Raw genomic sequence first — 23,508 nt, 5'->3', positions numbered from 1 at the left:
AAGGGACCTCAGAAGGTCATCTAGTCCAACCCCCTGCTCAAAGCAGGGCCAATCCCCAAACTTTGCCCCAGATCTCTAAGTGGCCAGTTATTCCAAAACTAAGAAATATTTACACAACTACAGCCATTCTTTAAGAACTATTAGTACCAAATGGATAATAAGAAAAACAAACATGTTCATATCAACTGAAATACTTTTATAATACATACAAAATGTTAATGACCATAATTTGTCTATTCATGTCTCTTAATAATTAGGAATACATACGTTTTAGAACAAAATATTTAAAAGAGGAATGGGTTCCTTCACTTACACACTAAAATCCAAGTTCAAGGTTCTGTTCTCCTGTAAAATCTGACAGCCTCAAAACAAGCATAAGAATGCAGGCTCTCTTCTGTTTATGCTGCCACTAATTTTTACAAGAAAGGCACGCAACTGTACATGTAGGCCATGGCAAGCTTCTCCATTAAAGTATATTTATTTGTAATCTTAAAATGATACTTGTGGTTTGGATTAAGATATTAAGCCATTTTTTGCAACTGTGCTTTTAAAAAAGGAAATTCAGTTCACCTTTAATCTAAGAACATGTTTACCTGGGTTGCAGTTCAACAGTGCAATTGTTCCAATAGACCAAATGATGTCTCAATTCTTTGATGAACAACTCATTCATTAAATAGAAAATAAACCCCAAACAAATCCAAAACAAACCCACATAGCCCCTGCTTTGCCCCCCTCCCTCCCCACCTTCAGTGTGGATCTTTGGAATGCTTAAAATTTAAATCTAAAATGACCAAACAACATACTTTTACCACTTTTAGTTAATGCTTACTGTTCCATTACTCTTCAGGAGGTAGCTAGTTCGATGCTCACGTCACTGCTACTATAATTATCTTGTACAGAATTAGTTTTATGTTTTGATACATCATTTAGAAGGGTCACAGACAACAGTTTGGAATCTAGACACTTGGATTATTTTTAAATGTTCCCTTTGGGACAAGAGAGCAGCTGAGTCTTATTAGTTCAAAACAGTAACTTGCACAGGAGAACATAATAAATTAAGATTGATGGAAGTTACATGCAAGTGTTAGGGAGAGAGCACACTTAAATTTGAAAGCATTATCTTATTTGATCTATGCAAACCTTTCATAATAAAAGCTGAACCCCACCTAAAGTTGAGTTTTATTAATGTAGAACTAAACTAGGGCGACCAGAGGGCAAGTGTGAAAAATCTGGATGGGGGTGGGGGGTAATAGGTGCCTATATAAGAAAAAGCCCCCAAAATCGGGACTGTCCCTATAAAATCGGGACATCTGGTCACCCAAAACTAAACACTAGTGCACAAGCCTATAGAGTGTTGGATGACGTGTCAAACTCTCTTTCCTCATGTGGGACACCCTCTCCCCCTAAGTTTTCTGCTATCTTGAACAGAGAGAAGGGGTAATGGGCAGGAGCCTGAAGCCAATGTATTCTGGGGCATAAGAACTCAGAATAAGGTACTGGAAGCCCACAGCAGGGTTTCACTCCCATTCCTGTCAAATGAGGGCATCAGCAGGAAATCTACTCTTAGAAAGATCTTTTCAATTTGGGGCAGGGGGGTAAGGAAGGTACAGGAGTAGAAAGAGGAATAAGTGGCTTTACCTTGCAGGTTACTGGAAGTCCACATTTTGGGGACAGGAGGTAGTCAGATCCCAGCCATGGCTTTGGTTCTGAAGTGTATAAGAAATTAAGCAGCTTGGGCACAGTTTCACATACTTAGTCTATTCAGTAAAACTCTAAGGATGTGATCCTAAACAGAAATGGTATCCACTAAACTAATCACATTTCCAAGTTCTACATAGTTCAATTTATCAGACATTGCCTCTCTCCATCAGTGAGTGTTTTTGATCTAAAACTTTGCCTTGGCATTTTACCCAAGTTGGTAACTGTCTGTGATCTAGCCAAAATTATCTGACATGTAAAGAAATAAAAAAATATTTATTGCTTTCCCCCCTTTTTACAATTAGATTTCAGGTACTGTCTACTCTGCTTTACATGAAAGACTATGGATAACTGGAAAGCTAGTACGTGTAAATATTGAAAAATGAACGAGTTTATGACAGAATATGCAAATGAAACCTGATTAACTGAATGGGGAGTAATTTTTATTCTCACCGTTAAAGGTTCAGTTTTGTTTCTGGAAACACTGACATCTGACAAACAGCTGTAAGAAAGCCTCTTTGTTAAAGATTCAAAACCCTCACTTCCTCAGTTAAAGGCTAGAAAAGCTCACAAACCCACCTGAAAGCAAGGAGGCATTCTCTAGCAAAACTAAGACTGCCAGAGTATACATGTCAGATATTTCTAGGGTTAAAAACCAGAGAGTTTTTTATTCTGAGGTGGGCAAGAAGTCGTTCTGCGCTTCCTTTATACATCACAAACCAAAGGGGTATACATCCTCTTTCAGGGGCGACGGATTCTTCCTCAAAATGGGGGGGGAGGGGGAGCACAAGGCACCACCCCTCCGTGCCCCAGCACTCTCCCCCTCTTCCACCCAAGGACCCGCCCAAGCTGGGCCAGGGATCCTGGGGCCCACCACCTGGCCAGGGTGGGGGGACCCTCAAGAGCAGCCGCTGGCCCATGTCCCTGCACCCAGGCCCCCCACCCAGGGCAGGTGGAGGGTCTGCGGCTTGCCACAGCTGACCGAGTGTCTCTTACCATGGCCCAGCTGCGGCTTCCAGCCTGCATGGGGTGTGTGTGCGTGCCCACCTTGGCAGGGGGAGAGGAGGGGTAGGGGCTAGCCCATGACAAAAAGTAGGAGGGCCATGGCCCCTTGGCCTCCCCTGTTCTAGCACCCCTGTGCTCCTTACTATTCTGCAGGTCACCTTGAAAATCCACAATGAGACTTGGTCACTTCAAGATATTGACAAACTAGTAATTTATTACGAACACAAATCTCTAAGAGCACATTACATGGCTTTTTTGTATTTTACATTTAGTGTCATTCCACTTAATATATTAAACCTTCATCCCTAGTTTATTTTAATCAGCAATTTCTTCTATCTTCTAAGCTTCCATTCCACTATAACATTCATAGTATCTGTTCACAAACACAAATATTCTTGTTGATTCCTCCATATTAAATCAAGTGACAGACTCCACTGAAGACCACATTAATCTTTATAAGAGTCAGATGAAAAAGTGTCATTGATTGTCACTCCTTAAGGAGAGCACAGTTTGTGGTTTGAAAGCAACTGAAAATTGTCATAGATCAGAATTCCAGTCGAGAGCATCTGGTCTTATTATTCACTTTCAGATTAAAAAGAAGAGTACAAGGAGGCTTAGAATGATCATTTTTAATTTATTGCCAAAAGAGTAACTTGTCCGGCAACCTAAATTAGCACTGCTGAATCATTTCTGCATGTTGCACTAATGCTCAAAGTGAACTCCTTTAATAATAAAAGTAATTTATCTTTGACTGACAAAATTCATAATCTTAGAGCCCAACAGCATTTCGGTTTTACAGGTATTGGTTACTGGAGATTTCTTGGTCCTTTGGATGCACATCTGTGCAGTTTTTAGGCCTTTTGTAAAGACTCGGACTATGACAATTTGTCAGCTGTGCTCAATTACGTCACACTTATGAGTCAGCTTCCTTTACTGTCTTAGGAGTATTTGGGACATCATTGGCCTATTCAGTACTAACAGTATTTTCTAAGGTGTTGTAGAAAATGCCTTTTGAATTAATGTTCATTTCTAACAGGATAAATCATAAATGTGTATGTGTGTCTAGATTTGAAAAAATCACCACTCAATTTCAAGATTGTTTTGCAGGATGGGTTTATATAATATTTTTAATACTCTCTAGCTCTCACCACAGAGCAGGCAGTAGTAGTAGTAGTATTTGAGCTTCAATCTATACCCCCGACAGGCCAGCTAGCTTGTTTAAAGCACCACACTTCAACTTCAGATTTTGCATGGATGGCGTCAGGCTCAGAGCTACACGAGTTATAACTTAAGTTAACTTTGCAGTGAAGACACACACTCTGTCAGACTGCTCACAACAGGAATAGTGCTCTAGTTCGGGTGTTAGCGTGTGGGCTAGTCTGCTGAGTTTTATACTTACTACTTATTTAACATTTGTCCAAGTCACTTGATACAGAGCATGACATTCCTAGAGGAAAGAGTCTCATACTTAAGGTACAGGACTTTGGCTTGGTCACCCTGACAAAAATGGGACTTACAATTATCTACTGGTAGAAGATGCAGCGTAGGCAGGGTTCAGGCATCTCTGGTAAAAGAGTATGTATCCATTGTGAATTATGGGTTCCCATATTTTGCCAGTGTAGACCACTTCAGAGTCCAAAAACTGAATTCTATTACAGGTTTCTGTCCAAGCCATCTTGTGCAAATCAAGAAACAAGATGCCCTGCTTACAAGTTCTAGAAGCACTTTACAAAAGTACATACCTGAAGTGCTTCATTTCACTGTTATCAGAACTTGGTATATATAAAAAACTTAGTATTTTCTACTAAAACTAGCTTATACTGCTCTTCAGAAGTTATTGTGGCTATTCCATTTGTGATTTCTGGTCACCATTTTAGCTGGAGTCAGCTGCAATAGATTTTCCCATCAATTGCTCAAATCTAAAAAGAAGAGTTTCAGATACCAATTGAAATGAACTGGAAGTCTGCAATGTGAAGATTTATCATTTAAAATTAAAACCTATGCAGATCTGACTGGGAAAAGACTAGCATACACTACTGCTACATTTGGAAGAGACTCATTTAAGTAACAGGTAAGTTGGTGGATTTCAGGAGAAAACATAGTAGAAAATAAAATTAATGACGTATGTTCATCGGATATCAAGAAAAGCATGCTCGTCCCTGAAATTTCAGACAAAAAGCCCATACAAAATCTTTACCTGTCATTTGCTTTACTATAAATTTCTCAAGGTAGGCAACTGCATACTTAATTAGCTATTGGAGTTTATCTCATTTATAAAACGTTAGCTATGCTTTGCAACATATGTGAAACATTCACTTATCACATTTATAATTGACCATTTTAGTTTCGCTTAATAAAAATGGTGAGTATGGTCAACATTAAACGAAGATTCTGATGCTTGTGTATCTTACCATCTGTACACAGATGACCTGTGTGCCTCAACTGCACTTGATTATAAATAACCAATTTTAGACCTAGATTTATGTCCATTCAACACAAATTTAGTATCTATACTATTGGTGTAAATTTACATCACAAGTATTCATAATATACCAAAAGTATAAGATTCATGAAGAGTTAAGAAATGTGAGAAATCAAGATGAAACTTTGAACATGCAATTACTTCTCACGAGTAAGGGTCCGTGTTTGTCACGGAAGTCACGGATTTCGTGATTTTCCATGACTTCTGCAACAGCCCTGTGCAGCTGGCCTAGGAGCTGCCTGACCAACTCAGGCAGCCTCCAGGTCAGTCGTGCTGGCTGCTGCTGGGGCAGTCGCTGGGCTGCCCCCTCCCCAGCAGCAGGAGTTTGGGTGTTTGGGGGCTCAGGGCTGCTGCTTACCAGGAAGTGGGGTAGGGATGGGAGGGGGCTCCTCTCCCTCAGTTCCCCTAGCTCCACATGCTGCCTCTGCTAGCAGCCAGGCACTGCCCCCGCATCTCTCATTGGCTGCGGTTCCCAGCCAATGGGAGCTGCAGAACTGGGGCTTCAGGTGGAGGGGAGGCAGCATGTGCAGCTAGGGCTGCTGCTTACCAGGAACTGGGTAGGGAGCCTGCCCTAGCTCCACCAACCCCCCCCCCCTCCAGCACCCACACTCCCTGCCAGGCCATAACTCCCCCCCAGCACTTGTGCCCGACTGGGCTGCACCCCCTCCCCAGCACCCGTGGCACCCCCCCGGGCCGTGCCCAACTCTCCAGCACCACGGCGCCCCTGGGCTGCAACTCACCCTCCCTCCCCAGCACCCATGGCGTCTCCCTGGGCTGTGCCCAGTGAGTCTCCCCCCCAGTTTTAGTCACAGGTATTTTTAGTAAAAGTCATAGACAGGTCACGGGCCTGTGAATTTTTGTTTACTGCCCGGGACCTGTCCATGACTTTTACTAAAAATACCTGTGACTAAAACAGCCTTACTCATAGGGTATGTGTGAGGACACACACACACACTTTAAAGATCAGGATTACATTTGGAAGGTTAAGATCTATAACAATCTGTACTTTGAGATCCAGTGTTCTATGCAATACAGTAACTCCTCACTTAACGTTGTCCCGGTTAACGTTGTTTTGTTGCTGATCAATTAGGGAACATGATTGTTTAAAGTTGTGCAGTGCTCCCTTATAACGTTGTTTGGTAGCCGCCTGCTTTGTCCACTGCTTGCAGAAAGAGCAGCCCGTTAGAGTGAGCTGGTGGGGGCTTGGAACCAGGATGGACCGACAGCCCCCAATCAGCTCCCCTAAGTTCCCTGCGCGGCATTTGCCCAGCAGGTTATCAATTGCCAGGCAGTTCAGCTGTCCCTCCCCTCAACTGCCCTCTGCCTTGGAGCTGCTCCCAGGAGCATCCTGCTTGCTGTGCAGAGGGGGAGAGGGGGAAAAGGGGTGCTAATGTCAGGGTATCTCCACAGAGCAGGGGGGACGGACAGGGCTCAGGACAGAGAGAGCCTGCTGATCTAGTTAAAAAGGCAGTGTACTTAGAGTGGGGTCAGCATACTTAAAGGGGCAATGTGCATCTCTCTCTCACACATACACACACAGTGAGTGTCTCTCTCTCTGCCATGCTGTGTCTCCTCCCTCCATTCATGCTGCCTTGTAGAGTGTGAAGCTACATTAACAACGTGTTAACCCTTGAGGGCTCAGCCAAGTACTAGTTCGTCATTTAGCAGTAAGCCATTCCCTGGGAAATATCCCACCCTCTGACTCCACCACCTCAACCAAGCTTCACAATCATCATTGCTGTGTACAGTATTAAATTGTTTGTTTAAAACTTATACTATGTATATAGGTGTGTATGTATATCGTCTTTTATCTGGCGAAAGAAAGTTTCCCTGGAACCTAACCCCATTCACATTAATTCTTATGGGGAAATTAGATTCGCTTAACATTGTTTCACTTAAAGTAGCATTTTTCAGGAATATTACTACAACATTAATTAAGGAGTTACTGTATATCGGTCCTATTACTGGAAACAGCTGGTTGCCACTTATTTGTGACTTGATAAGTGAGTCCCCTTTCATTCAGTAGAGAGTAAGTTAATCCATTCCTACAAGTCACTGAAAAAAAATTGGTTTCAGAGTAACAGCCGTGTTAGTCTGTATTCGCAAAAAGAAAAAGGAGTACTTGTGGCACCTTAGAGACGAACCAATTTATTTGAGCATAAGCTTTTGTGAGCTACAGATCACTTCACTGTATGCATACTGTGGAAAGTGTAGAAGATCTTTTTATACACACAAAGCGTGAAAAAATACCTCCCCCCCATCCCACTCTCCTGCTGGTAATATCTTATCTAAAGTGATCACTCTCCTTACAATGTGTATGATAATCAAGATTGAGGTGCCACAAGTACTTCTTTTCTTTTTGAAAAAAAAATTAAATCTATCAGCTCACATGCTGCATAGACTCCAACAGCTGTACTGATGAGAAAAAATATCTTCATAGCTGAGGATATTATTGATAAACCAAGGCCAGGTGCCTTGTCAGATAACTTAATAGTATAAATTTGGCGGACTGGATGTATTGTAATGTATTGCACTTATTTCTAAGCAGTTATCTGAAACCAGACCACATCAGTAAAGACTGAAACTGTTACATATCAAGACCATCAACAAGCTGTCAAATGGTAATGTATATATTGATATCTCAGTCCAGTTTTGGGGGAACTGTCCACATTACAAAAAAATGCCCAACCACAACTTTCACTTTTTTACTTCGTAACAGTGTTCTTCTGAAAGTTCCATAAAAGCACCTGCTTTAAATGAACAGAAAAAGGTACTTTTAATTTTCTTTAGCAGACCACGTAATACATTTAAGTCTTCTTTAATTCAAAGCACAGCTTATGTAAAAGGCAATTTAATCATTAGTCCATATTTTCAAAACATTAAGCTGATGAAATAACTAAAAATTCTGTGAGGTCCAGTTTCAACAGCTGCATTATTAACTTGCAGTTCTTTTGGGACAAGGTTGTAAAGATTTGGATACATGTAGAGTACTCTATAAAGAAACTATCATAGCTTTATCTGGTGGGTGTTTTTAAAACGACCAATTGAACCAAAGTACTAAAGTTCGTAAGCAAGGTGGATAAAAGTGATTTTATTTTTTATATGAATTATAAATTTTCTTTTTTAAATAAACCTGTTTGAAATGAAATCTGAACTTAATACAAAATACTTTAAGGCCTAAATTTATAATCTCTTAAAACATTTAAATAAATAAAAAATATGTTCAATCCATGCGTCTATTAAAAAAACTTTAAGTTAAAGGCAATTTTTCTATAAAAAGAAAGACAGAGGAAAAACATTTAACTTTTGAGGCCAAGCTTTATAAATATAGTACAGTAGGTCATGTACTGTATTAAGGGCTTGTTTTTAATAAAAATAAAATGTATATGCTAGTTTGTTTAGTTACATTCCAGTTACCATCCTAATGCAGCTTGACACAAATCATGAGCAAAACGTACTCCCTGCCAGAGAATAGGTGAGCAGAGGCATAATAGCAGGACTGCAGAGGGTTCCCTATGCAGCTGTGGGGCTGGTGACATTAGATTCCTGCAAATACAAGGTGCAGAGAAGGCGGTGGTTGCCAACTGTTACTGATGGATTATTTTTTTCATTAATTTCAACGTGTCAAGTAAAACTGACATTTACCAACTATTTAAATCAAATCCTGCAAAGCCTATTTATATAAGCCAGCAATTATTTTTGTGATCCACTCAAAACATTATTGTGTGTGTAAAACTAAACAGCATTCTTCCAAGACTTCTACCAACCTTTTGTGGCTATGCCACTTAGGAGTCACAGAATTACTCAAACAATGTTTTGGATCTGTTTACAATCTGGGACTAGCTCAATATATTAAGTCATGAATCTCACCACATGCTCATATATGGAAGGTGACCCAGGTGGATGACTGAATTAAGTATGTACAAAGAGCTTTGCTGAGGCTATAAAGGGGAGGCAGAGACTCAAAGGCTGACAAATGACAATCCACACTCTAGCCAATTATCTTTAAAGGGAAATGGGTTTATGTTAATATTTGCCAGCACTCTGACTGCTAGATTCAGGCTCTCATAGATCAGAGAAGACTGCAGTTGTTTTGATATTACTTATCTGTGACCAAGATGAAAAGGAGCACTTTTCTGTAATATTACTTTCACCTGTAATTATGTCACAGAAGCAGGTAGGGTTGTGTCCTTTTTCCTCTCACACAAAGGAGTTTGGGTTATGGGCTTTTGGTCAATTGCCTACTTCGTTCAGCATGTGCTAGTGCTTTTAAAAAGCGATGCTCAACTTGGTTATATTTGTCTGAAAGCGTTGCTCCTATTAGTGTTACAAATAAGATTACGAAAACAAAAGTTAGTGAAGAAAAAAATATTTTTCAATTTACTTTGTGTAATTGACAGCACTTTCTATAGTCAGTTAACAAGGCAGAAAGACTGAGAAGATCCCACTATAAATAGAGGAGCAGAAAGGTGTTTTGTTTTTTTTTTAAACTGAAATTCTAAAAAAATTAAGTTGATAGTACACCTTTCAGCTTCCTTATTTGAAGGCAAACTTCCTCCTAGGACCACTCTCTGCTACAGACTATGCCTGCAAGTAACACCAGTGCAATATTTTTATATGCTTTCTTGCTCTTCCTTCCCCCCCCTTTTAAGTTACTTGCTGCCTGCCTGCCAGTAGAATTCCCTGCCAGTCCATGTCTTTTGTTTTCTAGTTGTTTGAAGCACATAAGTGCCTATAAAAAGACAACTATACACTCCATGCCATTATTTAATTACATTAACAAAGGACAAATATTCACACTGATATTAATTATCTATGTTTAACATTCCAATTTAGTAACTACTTCATAATAGCTAGGGCCCTACCAAATTCATGGCCATGAAAAACATGTCACGGACTGTGAAATCTGCTCACTCTCCCCTCCCTGCCCCAAAATCTGGTCTTTTGTGTGCTTTTATTCTATACTATACAGATTTTTCAGGGGAGACCATCAATTCTCAAATTGGGTGTCTTAACCCAAAAGTTACAGAGAGGACTGTAAAGTTATTTTTTTTTGGAGCGGGGGAGGGGGTCACTTCTGCGCTGCCTTCGGAGCTGGATGGACGGAGAGCAGTGGTTGTTGGCTGGGTGCCCAGCTCTGAAGGCAGCACCCTGCCAGCAGCAGTGCAAGAGTAAGGGTGGCAATACTATACATACCATGCCACTCTTACTCCTGCGCTGCTGCCTTCAGAGCTGGGTTGCCAGAGAGTGGTGACTGCTTACTGAGGGTAATACCATACCATGCCATCCTTACTTCTGCGCTGCTGCTGGCGGCGGGACTGCCTTCAGAGCTGGGCTCCCAGCCAGCAGCTGCCGCTCTCCAGCTGCCCAGCTCTGAAGGCAGTGCTCCTGCCCCAACTCCTATTTGGGTCATGACCCCCACAATCACAACACCTTTACATTTTCAGATTGAAATAGCTGAAATCATGAAATTTATGATTTTTAAATTCCTATGACTGTGAAATTGACCAAAATGGACCATGAATTTGGTAGGGCCCTAATAACAGACATTTATTTACACATTAAAAGACCAATATTCCCCTATGCAGGGAAGTGAAGACTCCCCACGGGTTTTAATTTACAGTTCCCACCTCACTCTTTTACTAGGGGCTGAGATTTACCAACACCCCAACATGGAAGAAGCTGGGAGTTCAGTCCCTTAAACCAACAGATTCCTTATAATTTACTAGTGGCAAAGGCCACAAAAAGAGGATCAGTGCTTGCACGCTGCTGCCTATTTGTCTGCAACAATCTTAATATCATGGTTTCTCTATAAGCCATGCTGCCTGGGGCTCCTCCAATTACCAAACCACAGCCATCTCCCCAAGAGAGAGCACCAAAGTACAGACAGGAAATCTATACAAGTTACTGCAGATATCTGCACTGTTCTGCCTTATGGGCCAGAGGGTGGAAGGCAGGGATATGGCACACCCAGCAGTCATTCCTAGATCTGGATTCCCACAGAACACTATCAGAGGGACCTACAGGAAGGGTGAGCCTTGTTACAGAGGTAGCATTCCTTCCCTTTGATGCCCCTACTGACATAGATTTTGGCTCCTTCAACTTGGGAAAGATACTTCCTTCTAGGCCAGTAGAGCTAGCAATGCTGAGACAAAATCCACACTGCAACAACGATGCATTCTACCACTGCAATTATGTGATCAACACATGCAAAATTTCATCTTTATCTGAGATTACATAAAAATTTGTCTAAAAGTAAACATTGTGAAAGAGGGAGAAATTAAACATACCCAGACCGATATCTGCATGGGCATCCGCCATGCTAGCTATGGTAGTTTCCTCCTGTGGCATTATTACTTTTTTCCTTTCTTGACCCAAAGACCAGTGTAAACTTTTATTCATCTGTGGATCTGATGGTAATTATAACACAGAATTCAAAAATTCCACATTTGTTTTGAGAGCTCTCAGGCTCTGTCTTGATGGCACACCAGAGATGTTCTGCAACAGAATTTACTTAGTATGACTAAAAAGCCCTCTTAATGCTTTTTAAGATGCAGGGTAACATAGCTGACCATATTGTATGGTTTCAGACAATACATGCCTTGTCTACACACAAAAGTTGTACTACTTGGGTGTAGTTAAAGTGGTACTACCCGACTGCTGATGCAGTAATAATACTCATACAGGCTATGCAGGAAGGAGACTAAGCTATTCTGACATAAAGCATCTTTATACCAGCACAATTATGCCCACACTATGTGTACAACTATAACTATATCAATTAAAAAGTCACATTCCTAACAGACAGTAATACTGATACAGAAACTAACTGTACAGACTAAGACAACTTCAAATATATTAGCCTGAGTCTTAAGGAGCATTCAGGGTCTGTTTACAGTAAATAAACCCCACAGCACTGAGACTTGATCTTATCTGACAGGCTAAAAATAGCAGTACAGAAGATGTTCAGGCCTGGGCCTAAATATCTACACTGATATTTTTAGTCCCGTAGCCTGAGTTCCATAAGGGTGAATCAGTTGACCAGGGCCAGCCGCAGGTCTTCTACTGCACTGAAGACATACCCTAACGGAGCCTTTTTAGTCACATTAAGCCAACTCAATTGAACTATACCAAACCAATGCTTTTTGCCCGTCAGAGATTTTAACTACTACATATTTCTACATCTTTTAGTTTGACACCAATTAAACACATTCCAGCTCTAAGTATGTAGCACTAATTAAGCAAGATCCTTAGTGTCAAAGCATTGCCATTTAACTATATAAGTGTCTGTGCACTTTTCATAAGTTAGGTTAGGTTTAGCTGGAGGTTGGGGTAGATGTCACCTGCAATGTATTATATAAAATTATACTGATAAAAGCCCTGCCTTGTTAGGCAAAATGTGTATTTTTCAAGTGTGTTAGCTTAATACAATTGAAAAGCTCTATTAAATAGAAGCCAACACGTTTGAAGCAGTACTGGCTGGCCACATTGTAACCTCGGTTCCCCCACCGTGATCCTGGCCCACCTTGGCACTGGGCCATTCCCCCAGTACAGCTTTCAGAGCCTAATGGCCCGTCTGAATACATCTGACTACCTACAGCCACAAGGGACATTCTAGCAGCCAGGAAGTTAACTGTACTTTATGTCCCCGTCCTTTGATATGCCTCCAACAGGGGCTAGCACAGAGCCAATAAACCAGGAGTTCTCAAACTGGGGATCAGGACCCTTGAGGGGGTCGTGAGGTGTCACTGTCCACCCCAAACCCCACTTTGCCTCCAGCATTTATAATAGTGTTAAATATAGAAAAACGTGTTTTTAATTTATATGGGGGGGGGTCACACTCAGTGGCTTGCTATGTGAAAGGGGTTACTAGTACAAAAGTTTGAGAACGACTGCAATAAACCATCTTTATACCACCCAAGTATTCTCTCTTTTGCAAATCCTCAAGGAAGACATTAAGCAGCAGCAGTGTAGTGGTTCTCAGCCAGGGTTATGCAGAGGTCTTCCAGGGAGTACATCAAATTAAACTCATCTAGATATTTAACTAGTTTTACAACAGCACACATACAAAGCATTAGCAAAGTCAATACAATCTAAAATTTCATAGACAATGATTTGTTTATACTGCTCTGTATACTATACACTGAAATGTAAGTACAATAATTATATTCCAATTGATTTTAATAATTATATGGTAAAAATGTACCATATAACAGTAACAGTAACAGTGTGTTGTGATACTTTTGTATTTTTCTGTCTGATTTTGTAAGTTTTTAAGTGAGGTGAAACTTGGGGGTACACAAGACAAATAAGACTCTTGAAAGGGGTACAGTAAAGGTTGAGAGCCATTGGTGTAGTGGAGAACCAGAGCCACAGAGTTAATAAATTAACCACAATAGTGAACTTAGAAAATAGCCTATACCACAGTTTTCTGGAAAAGCCAATTCTATTCAGTGTGAAACATTACATTCCTGGCATAGAAAGTCTAAAAACAAGCTTTCTCCAACCAGCACTCAAAGCTTTTTAGTCTTCCATGTTCACCCAACTTCACATAAAAAGCTTTGTGTGCCACCAAAGAAAGCTGGCACATAGACTGAAGCTCTCTCTGCCTGGTGCACTGTTTTAAATGGAGGAGATCTTATTACTTTCCTAACTCCACAGACAGCTCTCCTCTGTCCCCACATATACATGTAACATTAAGAAAAGTATAAATGGTCACAGAAAGCTTTGTTAACTTTGAGTTAAGGTTTTTTGAGATTATTTCCTCACAACACAAACACTAAAAATCAAGAATATCTTAAGTTAAGGTAACAGTCCCGTCCCACCCAACAATCTCCAAGCATTACCCTGCTACCACTATGACACTAAATCTTTTTGGTAATGCCATCACCCTCAGCACACACATCAAGAAAGTGAAAAAGGAAAAAAATAATCCCACCAGTGCATCACTTATGGTATTAAGAATGTACGTAGAAGACATTTGTGCATAAAACTTTATTAGTCTGATTTTACTAAGGTAATAAATTGACTATGTAATCTACTTTGCCTTCTTCCCCTACCTAGTGCAATATTGTATTTTAACATTATAATTGGTATTACTTTAAATGGTGTGTTCCAGGGCTGTGCACTGTAATGTTATTTTCAAACTGTTTGATGTGCACACACTGACTGCAGTAGTACCACTGAATTAAAATTCAGCATTTTAAAAAGGGCATTCGGTACAATGGAGTACTGTAGACCGATATTGTATTAGATATGACTGTAGCTGTAATTCCTTGCTTTTTAGTATTTGCATTGCAAGGAAAGATATTTGAGGGATTGTAACCAGGTAAGTCCACAATGGCGGAAGATGGGGAAGGTGTATTTTTATCACATGGTAGCCAACAAAATCCTAGAAGACTAGAAATCTGTAGTTTTCATGTGTTTTAGGAAACATCTTTTTTCCTAGCAAAGACAAGGCCTAAGTTAACAAAGTTTGTTTGGGAATTCATGCTGTTGTAGGAACCTTCTCAACACACAGAAAGACAGTCACTGGTTCAAGTAGCTACACAGATCTTTTCAAACATGTATTAAAAAAGTGACACTCTTAAGAACACTCAATATAGCTATGAGTACATGTTTCCAGATTAAAAACCCTTAGGCATTTTAGATAGCAAGTAACAGATCACCTAACAAAACCAAGAGAAAATTATTAGTTATTACTTCATACTGATTGTCTCCTGTATTCTAACTGAAAGAAACCTACAGCTTGTTTTACAATATATAAAACGATATATCCAATTGGTTTATTAAAGAGAGGATAGTGGCCTTTAACATGGAATTTTAAGAGATTTTTCTTCCTCAGTCTTAGGAAATTGTAGTTAAAGGCTTCCAGTTTAAAATATTAGAAGCTTGACATATTGAAATTACAGTGATGAGAGAACATTCAATCAGCCTATCTGCAAGACTGCATATTTTGATATGATAATGTATGGGTTCAATGCACATTAATTAAAAATTATTAGTGTGAATACTTGCAGTAAGGCAGGAATTTAGGTTTAATTTTAAACATGAAGCAGAAAGAATGTCACATTTCTCCTTGGCCCTCAATGTTTACAAAAAAGAGCAATATTAAAACTAAGATTGATTAAGTCTGCTTAAAAGAATACTTATAAGCAATTTTGTAAGCTGCCAGTTTCACTTTGTGCCTGCTTACACTATGCCAAGGCAGATGCACTTTTGTGCAGGAAAAACAAGATCACTCTCTGTTTGATCCTCCTTCAGCAGAACCCAATCTAAATCCGACAGTGTTCGTGAGCACCCTCTCATAACAAGTCAATGTGTGCAGAAAGATGGGAATGAAAGTTTAAAGGGAAGCTGTTTCAGCTTCAAGTTTTCAAAGGGCTGGTGTCAAACGGGGGGTATGCAGTACTCTTCAAGTTTCATCCCTTCGCCTAACCAAATGAAAAATTACGCTCAGTAGATTGTGACTGTACATGTTCTAAGCTCCTTTATCTTAGCTTCTCCTTGGTGGGGATTGAGTATATCTGTGGCTTCTTGGGGTCTTTCTTGATTAGGAAAAAATAAGTGGTACTATTCTCCAATATGAAACCAACACATGGCACCAAAATAAGATCAACTCACAGTAAACTGCACAGATCTGTGATCCTCTCTCTCCTTTCTTATATAATGAATCAACAAATACCAACATTTAAAATCACCAGTAGGCACTGGAATTAACACCCCACTGAAACGAATGGGAGACTCCATCTCTCGAAGCTATTGTTCTGGGCTCTCTGAAGATTCTTATGGGCCTTGTCTTCAACCTGTGGTGTTCAAGTCTTGGATTGCTATCTATCAGCTCATATGTGAAAATACAAACTGCTTTGTCTACACAAAGATTTAAATTAACCCATTTTTAAAAAACAACAAGAAGAAATCAGATCTCTGCTTGTTAACCTCAAAAATATGAAATTAGCTTTAAATTTCATCTGCTTTGGATTTAACTATCTTGAATAATTTTGTGTCATCTACAAACTTTGCCACTTCACTGTTCACTCATTAATGATCTGAGAAAGGAAGTACGTTGAACAACACAGATCCCCATACAGAATCTTGGGGGACCCTACTATCTACCTCTCTCCATTGTAGAAATGGACCACTTATTCCTACCCTTTGTTTCCTACATTTTAAACCAGTTACTGATCCACAAGAGGCCCTTCCCTGTTATCCCATGTTTCCTTAAGTGGCTTTGGTGAGGAGCCTTGTCAAAGGCTTTTTGAAAATCCAAATACACTATATCAACTGAATCACCCTTACCCACATGTTTGCTGACACACTCAAAAGTTTTTAAAAGACTGGTGAAGTATGGCTTCCCTTTACAAAAGCCATGTTGAATCTTCCCCAACATACCATATTCATCCCTGAGTTCAATAATTATGCTTCACTATAGATTCTACCAATTTGCCCAATACAGAAGTTATGTTCACCAGCTAGTTGCCAGATTGCCTCTGAAGCCCTTTTAAAAAAAAAAAATCAGCATTACATTAGCTATCATCCAGCCATCTACGACTCAGTCTTCTTTTAGAGATACTTTACATACCAGTTAATAGTTCTGCAATTTCATATTTGAGTTCCTTTAGAACTCTTGGGTGAATACCCTCTAGTCCTGGTGACTTATTACCGTTTATCAATTTGTTCTGAAACCTCTTTCTATTGATACATCAATGTGAGAAAGTAATTCAGATTTGTTGCCCAAAAATAGCTCTGATGTGGGTATCTACACCGCATCCTCTGCAGCGAACACCAATGTTTAGTTTCTCTACAGTGACCTTATTTTCCTTGAGTGCTCATTTAACACCTTGGTCATGTAACGGCCTCACTGTCTGTCTGGCATGCTTCCTGTTTCTGATGTACTTAAATATTTTTGCCATTACTTTTTGCTTCTTTAGCAAGTTGCTGCTCAAATTCTTTCTTGGCTCACCTTAGTATACTTGCAGCTTTTAGCAACAGGGCTGTGTGGCTACAGCCATGTCGTTAAAAGGTGCTCAGTATAGCCGCTGTTTGTCAGTTCTCCTGCCGCCAAAAAACTTCGACCCCCAATGAGCAGTGAGTGCTTCTGCTGACAAAGAGCAGTTCACACTGGCATCTGTCATGGGCAAAACTTGTGTCTTTCGGGGTGTATGTGTGTGTTTTTTTAAAACACCTCTGAAAGACAAAAGTTTTGTTGTTCAGCTGCCAATGTAAACATAGCTTTTGTGTTCCTTCCTATTATGCCTAGTAGAATTTGACTTCCAAATCTTAAAAGATGCCTTTTTGCTTCTAATGTCCTCCGTTACTCTGCTGTTTAGCCACAGTGGCCTTCTTTTGTTCCTCTGGTCTTTACTGGTATACATTTAGCGTGAACCTCAATTATGGTGTTTCTGCATACATTTAACCCTTATGACAGCTTCTTTTAATTTCCATCTAACAAGCATCCTCATTTTTGTGTAATGCCCCTTTTTGACGTTAAATGTTACCATAGTGTGTTTTTTTGGTATTATCCCTCTTACAAGGATGTTCAATTTAATAACATTATTATTATTACCAAGCAGTTCAACTATAGTTACTTCCTGGACCAGATCCTGTGCTTCACCTAGGACTAAATCAAGAACTGCCTCTCCCTTTATGGGTTCCAGGACTAGCTGCTCCAAGAAGCAGTCATTTATGGTGTCTAGAAGTTTTCTCTCTGCATGATGCCCTGAGGTGACATTTAGTTATTATTGCCCTGTCTACTTTTGTACCCTCACCTCCCTGACCATTTCACAATCACTGTCATCCTGGTCAGGGGGTCGGTAGTACATTCCTATTGCTATACCCTTTATTCAAGCATGGAATTTCTATCCAGTTTGTTTCATTTACCTCATTTGACTCTATTTTTACATATAATGCCACTCCCCCACAAGGACTGCTTACTCTGTTATTCCTATATATTTTATACCCTGTTATTACTGTGTCCCGTTGATTATCCTCAGTCCACCAAGTTTCTGTGATGCTTCTTACATCAATATCCTTGTCTAATTCCAGGCATTCTAGTCTATGTAAAAGAGATGAGTGAACATCTAGCTTATGTATATAAGCACCTGAACATTGTCAGTTTTAAGTTGCTTGCGTTTGTGTGTTATATTTAAATGGGAGTCTCATCTATCTTTTCCTCACTAGCTCCTACCTGTACTTCACCAACTTTTTCCTTTTCCCCTTTACAGGTATATAGAGTTTCCCCTTTAATAATCTGACTGAACCATGTGCTCCTCCCCAGCTATTGACTTTCCCTCACCCCTTAAGATTAAAAATGCTGTAGAGGATTTTTTAAAATATTTTGTTTTAGGTTGAGTCCATCCCTCCTGTACAGGACACTGCTTCCCCAGTTCCAAATAAAGCCAAATCCCTATACCATTGTCTCATCCACACATGAGACCTTGCAGTTTTGCCTGTCTTACTGTCCCTGCAAGGGGAAACAGAGAATGCTACCATGGAGGTCCTGGCCTTTAATCTCTTACCTAGAGACTAAATTTGGCCTCCAGGACCTCTCTCTCATACTTCCATGTCACTGGTATCTACATGTAACAAGTCCACAGCACTACCTGTAAGACTATCTAGATGTGAGATCCACTATCTTCACACCCAGCAGGCAATCCATCATGTGGTTCTCTCGGTCATCACAAATCTAGCTATCTATAGTTCTTCTAATTGAATCCCCACCACTATTGCCCATCTCTCCCTAAAAACTGGAGTCCCTACTCCCAGAGGGATATCCTCAGTGTGAGAGGATATCATGACATCATCTGGAAAATGAGTCCCAACTATAGGATCACTTCCTTCCGCTCCAGTTGATGCTCTCCAGCCCCAAGACTTTCATCCTCTTTAACAGGACAGGAGATGTTGGACAGGAGGTGGGACCACTCTGCTATGTCCCTGAAAAATCTCTCCCCCATTACCTCTGTCTCACTTTGCTTCTCCACTTCAGCCACCCTGGTTTCCTTTTGGGGAACCATGATTATTAAGGCCCTAAAACAGAGGTACCCCTCAAAATGCAACAGGGAAAGTTGCTAATGAAGGGGTTTTTTTTGTAATTATTCACAAACATAAGGTTGGATTTTGAATGAAAAAGAAAGAAAATACTGAAATTTTGGGGTCAGAATGCTCTTTAACCTCTCCCCTCCCTCCAAAGTGGATGATAATACACACACACTGATTCTGATATTGAAATATAAAGATAAAGAATTGCTAAATGGTGTGATTAAGAGCTCTCTTAGTTACACTTTAATAATGTACTATTATGGATAGTGAATGCATTTAAAATGAGGTAACACTTAGGCCAAAGTTTTGCTGGCATAAGTGTTGTTTTGCCAATTTTCCTTTTAAATAGAATTTCTGATTTGTTTAAAATGATGTTACTGCTGACAGGAAAAATATAATGCTGTTCTAGATGATTTTACGTATAAAGTAAACAAACCTATATGACAAGAAGCCCCCTTTACTGGGAAAATCCAGGAGCAGGGTGATGCAGAAACAGAATGACAAACAGTGACAGTTGTGTAAACTGAAGCTTGCACTTTGGTTAGTCTCTAAGGTGCCACAAGTACTCCTTTTCTTTTTGCGAATACAGACTAACACGGCTGTTACTCTGAAACTTTGTTTTAGGTAACCCATACAATACACAACACTTAACATGCTTAATGCTGACTGAAGAAAGGTTTATACATTTCCTCATTACATATTTATTAAGACCCAAGTGAACAAGGCCCACACTGGAGAAACACCAGACCAGAAACTGAAAGAATGGGTCTCAAGGACCAGGCTAAAGATCAGAGGTGGCAATGACTGATCAAGAAATACAGAACTTCCCAGTGGCCCAGAATGTAGTAACTTGGGCCTCCTGCCAATTCTGTCTTATCTGTTTATCACCTGTCATAAATATACATTCAGAGAGTATAAGTGACAATTATTGTCTGAAATAGTGAAAATGAAGGTGAAAACTAAGGCTAAACTGGGTAGACTTGAGACTCAGTTTCCCACCTTACACTTTCAATATTCCAGTGCATGTATTCGGTATCCGAGGGCCATGAATGTCTTGCACCGCATGCTCATATATACCTCCTGCCCACAAGACAGATCAGTGCAATAAACTGAGTAGTCTGCACCCTGCTGCTGGTCTTTTGCCTGCATCTTTACTCATGGGGCTTTTTTATTTAGCCTAAGTTTAGGGTATATTTTCTTTTTTCTGTCAGTTACTTTGCTGCGGACTTAGTGTCTTTCTAATTCTTAAATCCCTTGGACTCCTCCCCATGTAGCCAAACTCTCCTTACCTTGGCAGCTCACTGCATTACTATGCGCCCTCACTTTGTCAGGGGCTCTCTCTACTTGAAAAGGAGCTCTTGCAGGAGCCCTCTAAATTTATACCTGTGGCTCAGCCACACATCCATGCCACCTCCTACTAATTATTTGGGTCCTGACCTCTACAAGGCATCCCTTTGATCAACAAGTGATTTACACAGTTGCCACAGTCCCTAGCATTTCCAAAGTCACCAGTGCAGCCTCTCTGACCAAGTTTGGAAGTCAGGATTTAGATCTGGATAGATCTTTATATTTTAGGCAAAAATTTTAGAATGCTTAGCCTATAAAATGCTACGCCCCTACAAACAAGATTTTAAACTAAGACAAGGTCTTGGTGGCTACAAGGTACCGTTCAGTGCATTATTAGCAAAAGGGTAGACAGAGACTTTTAACACATTATTTTTAAACTAATTAAATGCCATGTTGATAGCTTGTCTCCATTACAACAGGGTTTGTAATCGTCTCATTTCAGCTGTAACACAGACAACTAGGTAAAAACAAACAAACACATAGATGCACCATGTCTCACTGGCCCTCCTGCAAGCATGATTATTATAACTACAATTCTCGAATCATAGGATATCAGGGTTGGAAGGGACCTCAGGAGGTCATCTAGTCCAACCCCTTGCTCAAAGCAGGACCAACCCCAACTACATCATCCCAGCCAGGGCTCTATCAAACGTGACCTTAAAAACCTCTAAGGAAGGAGATTCCACCACCTCCCTAGGTAACCCATTCCAGTGCTTCACCACCCTCCTAGTGAAAAAGTTTTTCTTAATACCCACCCTAAACCTCCCCCCACTACAACTTGAGACCATTACTCCTCGTTCTGTCATCTGGTACCACTGAGAACAGTCTAGATCAGTGGTTCCCAAACTTGTTCCGCCGCTTGTGCAGGGAAAGCCCCTGGTGGGCCGTGCCGGTTTATTTACCTGCTGCATCCGCAGGTTTGGCTGATCGCGGCTCCCAGTGGCCGTGGTTCGCTGCTCCAGGCCAATGGAATCTGCTGGAAGTAGCGCGGGCCGAGGGACGTACTAGCCGCTGCTTCCAACAGCTCCCATTGGCCTGGAGCAGTGAACCGCAGCCACTGGGAGCCGCGATGGGTTGAACCTGCGGACACAGTAGGTAAACAAACTAGTGCGGTCCACCAGGGGCTTTCCCTGCACAAGCGGCGGAACAAGTTTGGGAACCACTGGTCTAGATACATCCTCTTTGGAACCCCCCTTCAGGTAATTGAAAGCAGCTATCAAATCCCCCCTTTCTTCTCTTATATTCTCAAATATAAGTTTAGGAATGCAAACTAATGCTCATTTTAATAATTCAATAAAATTCTTTGTAGAACCTATCCATAACATGTAAGACTATATATCAATGTTTTTTAGACCTAAGATAGCACTATCTTGAATGGAATAGTTTTGATACTGTCTTTTATTTATTCCTTCTAACAAAGAAGACTAGCAAATTACAAATTCCCTTTGAAATCACATTTAATTTTCTACGGAACACCCAGCATAGCTATCACGTTCTGTTTAAGGCAGGGAGTTCAGGAGGAATGGAAGGAGGGGAGTGGTAGGGAAAAGGGAAATTCATCTATAACCAAGAATGTAACTATTTTTAAATGCATATAGATTTAAGCCAGTCCTAAAAAAGAGTAGCATACATCACAGTGAAAAAATTATTTTTGGAAAATAATTTTTTTTCTGAAGTGCTAAAAATGTTAACAGACATTACAAATTAAATCGTTTCTTTGTATTTTATCTAAGCTTGTTCAGATAGCACTAATTAAACCTAAATATACTGAGTGACTCCAGCACAACAGTCATGTATTTTCCTCAGAAAACCAAAACTCCTTTTAGCAAAGCAATGCACTGTTCCGCCACAGTCTGTAGGTATCTGAAGAGTTTCCTTCTTTTTCCCCAGGAATAAAACATCAGTTCCACCCACTGAACAAAGTAAAGACCAGCAAACCTCAGGATATGCTTTTCAGCCGTACTGGTGTCTCGTTTTAAATTGGAGCTTGTATCATCATCCTGTTAGGAAACGCAGATCTACCCAATCTTGCTCATTTGGAAGTACAATTATTTGAAGACATTCTGCCAGGTAAAATGAAGGGGCTGATCATCTACTTAATGGCACGGGTAACGTCTCCTTCCAAGGGGCAGCCAATGCGCATGAAAGGCACAGCACGGGCGAGGAGAGGAAGGTGGCAAGGTCGCGCACCGGGCGGGTAGGAAAAGAGAGGCGCAGGGCTGCTGTCAGGGGCTAGCCCACGCCCTGGGAAAGGCCGAGCTGCGAGGCCTGTGACAACACGCCTGGAAGTGTCACGAGAGAGGAGCGCACCCCTCCCCCCGCCAGCAGCAACACCTGTCCCGGAAGGGATACGGCTGGAGAGACGGTCCCTGTCAGCCTCTCCCGCCATGGATCTCACCTGGCACCAGCCAGGGTCTAACACATGACGGACAACCCCGCCGCAGAGGCGCCAGCACCTCCGCCCCAGGCCGATCCATGCCAGGGACCCTGACTGAGCTGCGGGCCGGGACTCCCCGCTGTGGAGCGGGGCGCCCGCGCTGCCCGGCAGAGGGAGCGGTCCCGGGCTCAGCCCCAAGGCAGGAAGGGCCGTGACCAAGAGCGGTCCCGAGACCCCGGCTGCCCACTCACCCGCTGCTCATGGTACCACTCCGCCCGGGCTACGCCGAGCCGAGGAGGCGGCGCTGATCCGGGGCAGTCCTAGCGCCGGGGCCCACTCCCCAGAGCCTGCGCCATTCAAACTGCGGCGCGCTGCATGCCGGGCCGGAGAGAGCCGGGGCGGGCCACCGAGGCCTGCCTCCTCCCAGCCGGCGGCCTTCGCACCGCGCAACGAAACCGCCTCCCCTGGTGGCGACCGGGGGAACTGGCCGCTCACGTCACTCGGCAGCCTCAGCCTCTTCCTTGCGCATTAGTGCTCTCGTGTAAACCCGCCTCACTGCCCA

The 23,508-nt window shown here is 41.4% G+C and overlaps 1 protein-coding gene across 3 annotated transcripts in view; it reads right to left on the bottom strand.

Moving 5' to 3' along the window:
* KATNBL1 (katanin regulatory subunit B1 like 1) overlaps positions 1-23,308 on the bottom strand; it is a 51,411-nt gene extending 28,103 nt beyond the window's left edge. The window contains exon 1 of one of the 3 annotated variants that reach the window (XM_077818921.1): positions 23,198-23,308. The gene's annotated coding sequence lies outside the window, so the exon portion shown is untranslated. Of the gene's footprint in view, positions 1-1,638; positions 1,666-22,507; positions 23,102-23,197 lie in introns of those variants that run through there. The other 2 variants (XM_077818922.1, XM_077818924.1) reach the window with 2 other exon arrangements.
* Between the last annotated feature and the right edge of the window lie 200 nt (positions 23,309-23,508).

This window comes from Eretmochelys imbricata, chromosome 6, assembly GCF_965152235.1.
Source record: "Eretmochelys imbricata isolate rEreImb1 chromosome 6, rEreImb1.hap1, whole genome shotgun sequence".
NCBI classification, from domain to species: domain Eukaryota; kingdom Metazoa; phylum Chordata; order Testudines; family Cheloniidae; genus Eretmochelys; species Eretmochelys imbricata.
This window is presented reverse-complemented; position numbering and strand designations above follow the sequence as displayed.